Source organism: Equus quagga, chromosome 22 (assembly GCF_021613505.1).
Source record: "Equus quagga isolate Etosha38 chromosome 22, UCLA_HA_Equagga_1.0, whole genome shotgun sequence".
Taxonomy (NCBI): domain Eukaryota; kingdom Metazoa; phylum Chordata; class Mammalia; order Perissodactyla; family Equidae; genus Equus; species Equus quagga.
In genome coordinates this window covers 4,271-16,053 of record NC_060288.1, presented here as the reverse complement: position 1 = coordinate 16,053, position 11,783 = coordinate 4,271, and the positions used below count along the sequence as shown (strand labels likewise).

General features: G+C 44.5%; 1 pseudogene; it reads right to left on the bottom strand.

The window, feature by feature from the left end:
- Positions 1-729: 729 nt before the first annotated feature.
- LOC124231616 (zinc transporter 2-like) lies at positions 730-1,307 on the bottom strand (annotated as a pseudogene).
- Between the last annotated feature and the right edge of the window lie 10,476 nt (positions 1,308-11,783).

Sequence of the window (11,783 nt, the reverse complement as noted above, 5' to 3'; positions counted from 1 at the left end):
CCCCCCCCCCCCCCCCACCCCCATGGCAAGGGCTTCTTTGTGTGGGCACAGCTTCCCAGGCTGAGGGGTAAGGAAGGAGGAAACCAGCTAGGTCCCTACCTAGTCAGAAGACTCCTCCCTCAAGGAAAAGGAAGCATTTGGCTCACAGCTGAAGTGACTAAGGCACAGATGGGCCTCAGGTGCCCCTTGGCTCATCTCAGGGAGACACGAATGAGAGTGCAGTGTCCTCACAACTCCGCAACCCCCATGGCCTCCTTAAACCACATTGATATGGGCAGAGAGAGGGGGCTCTGTTCCAGGGCTTCTTTACAGATTCATAGGCAAAGGCCAGACAGACTGAAAATGGGAAATGAGACAGGTTGGAGTGGAGAAGCTGAGCCAGTCTTCCCCTCTATCACCGCTCACTGTGCCTCATTGCCTTGGGTGAGGCTGGTGGTAGGCACCAACACAGCCCCACCAGGAGCCGCCCCAGGAGCTGGAGGAGCAGGGTTACACTAGTTTTACACCTGCTGAGTCCCATCCTGGGGGTGGCTGTAGTCAGATGGAGAAAACAAGTAAAGAGCCCCCTTCCTTCTTGTGGGGCAAGACTCCCCCACACTGAACATGGAGCAAGGTTGGGAGAGGGACCTAACAGAGCGGGGTAGGCAGAGTTCTGGCTGGGCCTGGGGACACTCGGCCCTGAAACCTGCAGGTTCTGTCTGTGCCCTAGTTTGGCACGTGGCCAGTCAGTCAGTCCAAGGGGCCTTGGGACTCCTCACAGTCCTACATGTCCTCAGAGTAGTCCTCAATCTGCATGGTCATGTGTGGAAGCAGAACTTCCTGTGCAGGTGGGCACTGATCACCTTCAGCACGCCTGAGTGTCTGTGTTCTGATGTGGACAGACAGCACTGGCTGGTCAGGACCCAAATATGCAGCCTGTGCAAGGCTTCCACCCCTCTGGCAGCAGCAGTAGAGCCCACACAGCCATGAAGCCCTTGCCCTTGGGGGGTCCCTTCCATCAGCACCAGAGTCACACCTCCTAGGATGGTCCAGGTTGTCCCTGTGACCAGGATGGAGAAGAGAAAGGTGAAGATGAGGTCTACATACTTGCACTCTGGCTTGAAGTATTAATTGTAGGCTGCCACCAGGGCACTCAAGCTCTGCAGAAAGCCTTCGGTCACACGGATAAAGACATGTCAGTCACTGGGGTTCTCCAGCTGCTGCCTAGTGTCATGGCTGTGCCCATGGCCATGGCTGTGTCATGGCCAGACTGGTGAAGAGTCAACTCCATTATGATGTTCACAGCATGGTTACAATGTGATCAGCATGGTTCCCCCATCGCATGGTCCCAGAGACCAGCTGCTCCCACTGCCAGACACCGAAAATATTACAAGTGCAGAATTCAAGTTTTATTGGAGCTTATAACAGGGACCTAACCTAGTCTTGTGGGCTGTGGAAGGTTTTACAGGCTCCTGTAAGTTTTGCCTTTTAGCATCCCTTTCTCCTTTTTATAACAGCATCCTGATTTTTCCTTTAGACATCCACCCCTACGCCACTCCCCTTCTAAGTTAGGCTGAGCCACAAAAGTGGGTCAGGGTTTGAAAGTGGGTATGAGGTTGCTTTTACTCGATTTATAGCAAACTCATAAACCAGCAGTGGAGAGGACATACATAAGTCAAAGATACAGGTGAGTGGATGGAGCTCCACCGCCTCCTGGAGCTGTGCCCAAAGTTGGATTTCAACATGGCCTGCCAAAGTGAGGAGCCCATCAGATCAGAAGAGCTGGTCCAGGTGATTCCTAACTTAATACGGAAAGAAGGAAAACCATGAGAATTGCCCAAAATTTCTATAAAAGAAGAGCAACAGGGGCCGGCCCAGTGGCGCAGCGGTTAAATTCGCACGTTCTGCTTCTCAGCGGCCCAGGGTTCGCCGGTTCGGATCCCAGATGCGGATATGGCACTGCTTGGCACGCCATGCTGTGGTAGGCATCCCACATATAAAGTAGAGGAAGATGGGCACGGATGTTAGCTCAGGGCCAGGCTTCCTCGGCAAAAAGAGGAGGACTGGCAGTAGTTAGCTCAGGGCTAGTCTTCCTCAAAAAAGAAGAAGAAGAAGAAGAAGAGCAACAGGTGGGGCTTAGCCCCACCAGATAATAAACTGGTGATTAAAACCACGAGGACTAGTGCACGAACAGACCACTAGGACATAGTAGTTCCCCCAATTTGTTAATAGATTTGTGGGGGAGACTGTGGGGAGACAGGCATTCTTAAACATTGGTGGTGAGAGGGTAAATTGGTGCCAGCCTTAGGAAGGGCCCTTTGGCTATGAAAGTTACAAATGCGTATATCTTGTCGCACAGCAGTTCCAATTCTAGAAACTTCTTCTACACTAATACTAGTATATATATAAAATAACATATGTTGATGGTTTTTCATTGCAGCATTGTGTATAGTAGTAGAATATTCAGAGCAATCCAAATGTCCAGCAATGGGGACTGGCTGAATAGATTATGGCACATGTATACAATGGCTTTTTCATATCTATAAAAGGAACAAGTAGGCTTTTTATGTACAGATGAGGAACAATCTCCAGAATATATTGCTGAGTGAAAAGAAGCAAGGTACAGGAGGATGTGTGGGGTATGATATTAATTATTTTAAATAGGAGGGAGAAGATAAAATATATCAATCTGCTCCCATATGTATAATGGTTCTCTAAACGAAAAAAACCAAGAACTGTGCGTTTGGTGGGGGTGGGGAAGAACGCGGCATATGTTGAGGAGTGGGAGGGAGATATCCATTTTTTAAAATCCTTTTTGGTGTTTGAATCATGTGAATGTATTACCTATTCACAAAATTAAATTAAAGCTTCTATGGCAAATGGTGCCAAAGTTATAAAGAAAACGTACAATTTATCCTTGCTCTAGAATTTGCATTTGGGGCAAGTTTCATTTCAAACCATGTATTTTCAGACAGAGTCTATCTTTTAGGAATTATTTTAACATCTACTTAGGAATTGTAGCCACTCACAGATCTATTTTATAGCCCCTATAGCACAGATCCCCATAATTTCCCAGAAGAAGGAACTGGCATCCATATGTGTCACCGCAAATGTGGCCCATCCAGTTGGCGGCGGTGGGCAGCGGAATCGCTCCTGAATTCTAAGGCGGGGCTGGGGCTCCGAGACGCTCATGCCTCATACTGGTTCCGGTTAAGGCAGTTCTCCCAAACGCAGCGTTTCACGTGCCCTCACGGAGGCTTCTCTGCCGTTTCCCTCCCCACCCACGCTGCCTGGGAGGTCTCCCTGCAGTTTGCCCCTGCCAGTTTGGCATTTCTCAACTTAAAAGCGCTAGCCATAAATGATAAAAGAGGAGAAATTCCTGTGCTCTCTCCTCCAGATCACTTTCATAAAGATTGAGCATTTATTTTTATTCCTTATTCATTGCCTCAGGACACAGGGAGTAAACCTGGATTCCCACGGGGCAGGAAGCAATGTGAGTGAAAGCAATGCTGTGGGCAGGCGCCGGAGAGTGCGGGGACTGCAGGACCCGGCTCAGGGCGCCCGATCTTCCCATTTTTCAACAGTAGCCCCAATTCAATGCTTTTAAATAAAATTTTTGAATTTTTAGGATTCTGTGTGGGCCAAACTAAAATATCTGGGGCAGATCTGACCTGTAGTTTCCAACCTCTGATTTTAGCCCTTTCCTCATTCTTGACAAAACTACAAAACTTATAATAATTTAAATGTTTAAATAGTCCTTGGTGTGAAATCCTGTAAGACATTTTTCAAGGCTAAATATATCATGTATACTTTTTTGCCATTTTCTTCAAGATAAGTTTTTTTTGTTTTTTTGTTTGTTACTTTTCCTTCTTCTCCCTGAAACCTGCCCTCCCGCCCCCGTCCCCGCCCCCACCCCGTGCATTGTTCTGCATTTTAGTTGTGGGTCCTTCTGGTTGTGGCATGTGGGACGCCCCCTCAGCACCCAAGATCTGAACCAGCGGAACCCTGGGCCACCAAGGCGGTGTGCGGGAACTTAACCGCTCACTCTCGCCACAGGCAGGCCCCCAGGATAACTTCTTAAACTCTAAGGCGATGAAATTCCTTTTATAGAAAGAACATTGCCTTTACTTTAATGGGTATGTGGCCTTGTGTTAAGCATTTAAGCGTTTTCAAAAGGATGTGACCTCCCCAAAAATACTGTGGGTAGCAAACCTAGCAAAGATTTAGGAACTTTCCACATCAAAGGGCTTGTAAAGGAGGAATGTGCTTAGGCCATAGCTTCGGAGATAGCAGAATCCCGTTTGGCTCAGACTGACTGACGTGAATAAAATGTATGAGTCAGACGTCTGTGTGGATGTATCTGAGTGAGAGCTACTTTTTCCATGATGATCTCAGCTAAAAATTTTATAGACTGTTGAAGAATTCTCCTTAATCTTTTGACTTGTGGGTAAAACCCTACAAGCATGAGCTGTGAGAGATCAACCACAAGAATCATTTCGTGCGACTCTGCCACTTCACAACCGCGGAACGTGAGGTCCTGATGGGGAAATGCTTGTCAAATGGTAAAGTATGGTGCTGGGGCCAGGCTAGAGCCAGCCTCAAACCCCGAGGTCTCCTGGCTCCTGGGACTCTCATGTGTCTGAAAATACATAATGATACGTATATGTTCATATAAAACATAACCATATGTCATTGATAAGTTTTGGAAAGCTACTGATTGAGATGTGAAATTTACTTTCTTGATTAGAATGTTCCTTTGTTATTCCATTAAAATTTTTGGATATCAACTCAAGATGTTGGGATCTCCTCTGTCTAAGAATGGGAACAATAGGAAGAAATACCACTTCTGGTAATTCTCCAGTCCTCTCTGCTGTGTAAATCATTTAACAGAAAGCAGATACTTTTATAAGAATGATATCAGGGTTCCTAAATCAAAATAATTTTCATTTCTAGCCCTTCTTGGCCCAGAATGGTTTTTTTGGTAATGCTTTGGGTTTGCACTGTGCTGTCATAATGCCCAGTGATGAATACTGATGCAGAACTGAACTGGGAAACTTTAAGGGCACCGTGACACGGAAGAGAAACTGAAGCTGGTTTAGAGGCACTGTGTGGTGATGCTGGTCAAGCACCTTCTTTGTCCCAGAAAATTGGTAGTTTCATGAAGGAGAGGCAACGGGGATGAAATGTAGAAGTATAAAAACTTTTTTGTTAAAGTTAATGACTTTCTTAAGCGTGTTGGAGATATAACAATGAGCAAAGGCTCGGCAAGTAAGGCACGAATAAACTGTGAGTGTTAGAGGCATGTGAGAATAGAAAGTTGGGTGTCATTTTCTCTACTGGATGTAGGTAACTATTTTCTTTTTGGATCTCAGTTTCTCCATCTCTCAAGCTTACTCTCCCACCTGCAAAACGATGCATCATAACTTGTGTAGCAACCTCACAATGAGCTCATGAGATTCACGATTTATGACTCATCTCTCTTCTTTGAGTCTGTATCCTGGTCTGACTGAACTGCCCTTGCCACCCGCACGTGATCACAGAGTCACTCATTCCCTTCAGTAGCTGTTTCCTTCCCTGTAGCATTTGCAGACCTCCTTGAGTGCCATGTAGGACTGGCAGTTCCAACACAGAATGCAAGATGCGGCAGGCTGAGTAATAGCCTCCCAGGAGATCTGGCTCCGAGTCCCTGGAACCTGAATATGCTATCTTATATGTAAAAGAGCCCTTGCAGGTGTGATCAAGTTAAGGACCTCGAGATGGGGAGATTATACTGGAATATCTGGGGGGCCCTAAGTACAATCACGAGCATCCTTCTGAAAGGGAGGCAGAGGGAGATTTGATTAGACAGAAGAAGGCAACATGATTACTCAAGCAAGACGGCTTTGAAGAGATCATGAGCCAAGGAACACAAGGAATGCAGCTCAAAGAAGCTGGAAAAGACAAGAAAGCAGATTCTTCCCTAGTGACTCTGGAGTGAGTGTGGCCCTGTGAAGCTGGTTTCAGACCCCTGACCTCCATAACTGTCAGAGCATTAACGTGTGCTGCTTTAGCTACCAAATTTGTGGTAATTTGTTGCAACAGCCAAAGGAAATGAATATGTGGGATATCTTAGTTTTCAAGAATGTTAGTCAAGAAAAATTAGAAAAAGGAAATGAAAATTCTGCAAAGGATAGCATTATAGATTCATAAAGAATAACTGTGGAGAGTTAATGCTAATGAAGTATTAAAACCTCACTGAAATGGATGATTGAGTTTTTAGAAAAAAACAAATTATCTCATTGATCAAAGAGCAAGAAATCGAAAGAAGGCCCTAGCTGTGCATTGTATGTTTTCTCTACGTGTGCACACAGGCAGGTGAGGGCCACTGCAGAGAATCCCAGAACTTAAGGCTGTGTCTCTTTATGATCTTGGTCCTATTCAGTTAGGCACACAGTGAGGCCACTTCTGTGCTTCTCTGCTCAGTTCTTGCTTGCTTTCCATGGGGGCCCTTTCAGACCTTCTCCACACACTTCCAACTCCTCTCCTGCCTCTCTCAGCAGCTGGGCTTGCCTCTGCTTCCACAGAACACAGGAGACATCGGATATCCTCCACCTCCTGTCCCCCACACCACAGATTTATTTCCTTTCCATGCATTCTCTTTTCCTCTTGTTATACCAGAGGACACATCCTATCTCCTGTTCTGGGCTCGTCCTTCCATCTGTGCTCTGGATCCTGTCTGGCCCTGTCTTCTCAAGGATTTTATCAATTGACTGTGTCATTTTTCTCTTATAAATCCAACCTTTTCTTTTTTCTGACTCCTTCCTGTTAACTTGAAAAGAGGTTCGACACTTATCTTAAAAAAAACTCCCCTTCAAACTCAAGTCTGCCTTTAGTTATTCCTTCCTTTGTTTCACAGGAAATTTCTTGACAGAAAAATTTTAACTTGTTATTTCTACGTCCTCCCCCTTATTCACTCAGATTAACATAATATGAATCTCCCCCTACTTTGCTGAAACTGCTCTTGCTGAGGTCACCAAGGACCCTCTTGTCGTTGAATTAGTTACCAATTCTTAGCCCCAAATTTGCTGTTTTCCAGTGGGATTTGACACTGTCGCTCCTTCCCTCCTTCACTGCTCCCTGTCTTCCCACCTCTCTCCCTGATTGTTCAGTCTCCTTTGTAAGCTCCTCTTTATCTGACCCTCCCTTAAACATTTTTCTTATCGCCTTTGTCCCTTTTCTTTTCTTTTTTTTATTCTATAGTAATTTCACAAATGATTTCTTGCTCTTTCATTGCTAAAGTTACCATCTGCTGCTGGGGCTCCTGTCTTTATTTCCAACCAAGACATTCTCAACCTCAGGAATCATATACTCACCTCTTGGTAAAATTTCCTTCAGGTACTCTCAACATCAAACAGACCCCAAACAGAAGTCATTAACCTGTTCATCCTCCTCTATTCCTTCTTGCTGAATGGTGCCAAGCTAATCTTCGTTTCTTCATTCTCTTTCTCCCTTAGGAAGGCATCAAACCATCCCCACATCCTGTTACGTTTCCCTCCCAAATATCTCTCAAATCTGGCCACATTACCTCATCCTTGTGGCCTGGTAGGCCCTCCTTCAGGCCACTAGAATCTCTTACCTGGATCGTCACAGGTGCCTCCTAACAGGACATCCTCCTTTCCTTCCACACTAGTCAGAGTGATCTTAAACACAAGCCTCATCATCCCACTCCCCCTGGGAGCTGTTTGGATGGCACCTCCCTCTTAGGATGAAGTCCATGTTCTTGAGCATTACTTTCAAGGCTGCATATAATTTGTTTCACCTCTGACTGCCCTCTTGTCCCTCCTTCTACACTCTGGCTCCAGTCTTGTTGCTCTTCCTTCAACTTTTTGGCTGTGTCATCATCTCTTTTCTCATCAGGCCGTTGTTCCTTCTATTTCTTTCTCTCTTCACCTCACTAATTGCTAGATACTTCTCATCCTCATCAGAAAAGCAGCATAGGGTAGTGATTATCTTTTCTGGGAAGTTTCTTTTCAACTTCTTTTCCAATCTCTCCCCCAAGTCTGGGCCAGGTGCCTCTCCTTGTGCTAACAAAGTACCTAGAACTTCTTCATATCACATTTATCCTGTATTGTTATTGGCTGTTTGCTTCTTCATAACCCTCATTAGACCATAAGCTCCAAAAAAATAAGGAATATGTCTATCCTGTTTATGCATTAATTCTCAGTGCCTAGCAAAATATGTGGCATATATCAGTCACTCAATAAATATTTTCTGAGTGAATTAATGTATTGTCAAATTAGTAATGACAATGTAACTATACTCTATGTAGACAAAGACCTATTTAAAAAGGTCATGTTCAATCATTGATGGGAAAAATGGTGACCAAATGTATTAAGAGTTTTAAAAATACCCAACATGGGTGAAATTTGAGGAACTGTATCATTCAAGACTATTTTCATTGTCCATAGCAGAAAACTTAATAACCTAATTCAATTGGGTTTAAGAAAAGAAAAGTGGAAACTTGTTTGCTCATATAACTGAAAAGCCCAAAGATGGTTGACTTTAGGGCAGAACAAGGTCATCAGGACACGATTGTTCTGCATCTCTGAGTAATGCTTTCTGCTGCAAAGATTTCATTTTAAGGCTCTATGTACTACCCCTTGCAACAAAAGACTCACATCCTCCCTTGTGCAACCAGCTAAAAAAGAACAAATGACTCTCGGTTTGTGCATTTATTATAAGCCTAGGTAGACAGATAGATAGGTAGATAGATAGATAGACATCTCTGCCTGGGTCACATGTCTTCTCTGCATTAATTGCTAGTGGAGATGCTAGTAGTGCTCAGGGAGATGAGATGCTCTGGGTGGAGTATATGGACTAAAAAAGTAGATGTGGAGATCTTGTCAAGATGGTGGCATAAACAGACTCTGAACTCATCTCCTCCCATGAAAACAACCAGGTTACAACTATTTTTGGAAAAATTAGCCTGAATAGAAAACTGAAAACTGGATAAAAAGAACGTCCACAATAAGGGACCGTCCTGAGTAAGGTGGAAGAGGCAGAACTTCCTGCTGGAGAGAAAAATAGCCACCTTTGGGAGCAGTGGAGTTTCTCAGCTGGCAAGGAGAGAGCCATCCTAAGGTACACAGCCCTCCCTGGAGGAGTGAGGTCAAGAGTGGGGGCCAATACTCCTAAAAGCATCCTTCAGACTCAACCCAACTGAGACGAGGGTCTTACTGTCTGGCTTCACTTGCTATTAACTGCAGTGGAGATGTGCCCAGGAAAGCTATCGGACGGAAGTCAAAAAGACCTGGGTCTTAAAGGGCCCACGCACAAACTGTCCCATCTCAGCAACCTAAAATCACCAAAGAGAAGGCTGACAGTCCTTTGGTGAAAACAGACTCACCTGGTGGGCTCTTGGGGCATCTCAGTGAGAGGAGGGACCTTTCTGGAGACTGAGCCATTGGTGGGGGCCATTGTTCTGACCTGGTCCTTGTGGGCTGACACAGACCCCAGTGGATGCCATTGGGGTTCTTCCCCTGGCCTGTTAGCTCAGGGGTCTGTCACACCCACTAGAGTGCAGATTTAATCCAGTTCAGTCAGGGCAGGCAGCACACCCTAGGGACTGGCCCTACCCAACAGCAAGCCCTCAGGCTACTTTTCGGCCTGCATTGACTGGGTGCCTTGATCCTCTATAGGCAGGCAAGTGTGTCAGTCTCTGTGGGGCAAGGCCTGTGTGAGGACCAGGTGAACTGTGGGGGGGTGTTGGTGGAGAGGTGGGGGCCTCTGCAGTGAGGAACTGGGGTATGCTTCAGGGGGTTGGGATGGGTCCATGGACCAGGACTGTGTTGATGGTGTGTGTGGTCCTGTGGGAGGTGAGGCTTATCAGTGGCAGAAGACCTGTGCTTCACAAATAGCCATAAAAAGGATCAGCCCCACCTTCCAAAGCCTGAAACAATTGTGTGCTCCCATGCTTAGGGCCAGCCCCACTCAGCTGCATGCCTAAGAGAACTGACAACAGCCTTGTAGGCCTGAGGCCTATAGCAACTGTAGCCAGAGCCTAGCAACCAGCAACACTGGGTAGCTACCCAATTAACAGGAAAACTGCAACAGAGTGTGCTGTTAGACCTTGTAGGCAATGGTTTTGAGGTTCCCCAAACTGGATTTACAAACAGCTGTCCAGGGAAGGAAAGACTAGACTCCCTGGGTACCTGCATTAAGAACAACCCTGCCACAGCAGAAGGACACAAATAGCCCACAAGGGGGTCATTCCTGGATCATTTGGACTGGTGATGAGAGGGAGGCACACTGCTGGGACTCAAAAGTCATCTCTTACATAAGGCGTCTTCTCCAAGATCAGGAGACATAGCTGACTCACCTAATACATAGAAATAAGCACAGAGAAAGACACATAGTGAGGAGACAAAGGAATACATTCCAAGCAAGGGAACAGGACAAAAACCATAGAAAAAGAACTAAATGAAACAGAAATAAGCAACCCACTTGACAAAGAGTTTAAACAAAATCTCAAAAGGATGCCCACTGATATTGGGAGAAAACTGGATGAACACAGTGAGCTCATCAACAAAGAACTGGAAAATATAAAAAAGAACTAATCAGAGATGAAGAATACAATACTGGAAATGAAAAATTCACTAGAGGGACTCAATAGCAGAGTAGATGACACAGAAGAATGGATCACCATGCTGGATGAAAGACTACAGGAAATCACCCAAGCTGAACAGAAAAAAGAAAAAGAATCAGACAGAATGAGAACAGTCTAAAGGAACTCTGGGGCAATATCAAGCACACTAACATTTGTATTATAGGTGTCCCAGAAGAAGAGAGAGCCAAAGGAGCAGAAAATTTATTTGAAGAAATAATAGATGAAAATTTTCCTAATGTAAGGAAGGAAACAGACATCCAAGTACAGGAAGCACAGAGAGCTCCAAACAAAATAAGCCTGAAGAGGCCCACATCAAGACACACTGTAATTAAAATGTCCAAAATTAAAGATAAAGAATCCTAAAAGCAGCAAGAGAAAGGCAACAAGTGACATACAAAGGAAAGCCCATAAGCTTATCAGCAGACTTCTCAGCCAAAACCCTACAGGTGAGAAGAGAATGGCATGACGTATTTAAAGTGCTAATAGGAAAAAAACTACAGCCAAGAATACTCTATCCATCAAGGTTGTCATTCAGAATGGAAGGAGAGATAAAGAGCTTCCCAGACAAGCAAAAATTAAAGGAATTTATCACGAAGAGACCAGTTCTACAAGAAATGATTAAGGGACTTATTTAAGTGGGAAAGCAATGACCACAAATAGGGATAAAAAAATTATCAACCCCCTCCCCCACAAGAAACCAGGCAATAAAAATCTCTGGTAAAGGTAAACATACAGTAAAGGTAGCAGATCAACACCTGTGAAGATAATATGAAGGTTAAAAGACAAAAGTACTAAAATTACCTATTTCAATGATAAGAGAATAATGTATAGACACACACAAAACAAGAGATTTTATATGATTTCAAAAACATAAAATATGGGAGGAAGGGAGTGGAAAAGTAGAACTTTTAGAAAGAGGTCAAGCTAAAGAGTCTATCAACTCTATATAGACTGTTATATACATAGAATATTATATAGGATCCTCATGGTAATCACAAATCAGAAACCTATAGTAAGCAGCAAATAAGTAAGACAAAAGAAATCAAACATATTACTGAAGAAAGCCATCAAATCACAAGGGAAGAGAGCAAGAGAAAAAGAAAGGAGCAAAGAAGAGCTACTAAAACACCCAGAAAATAACAAAATGGCAATAAATACA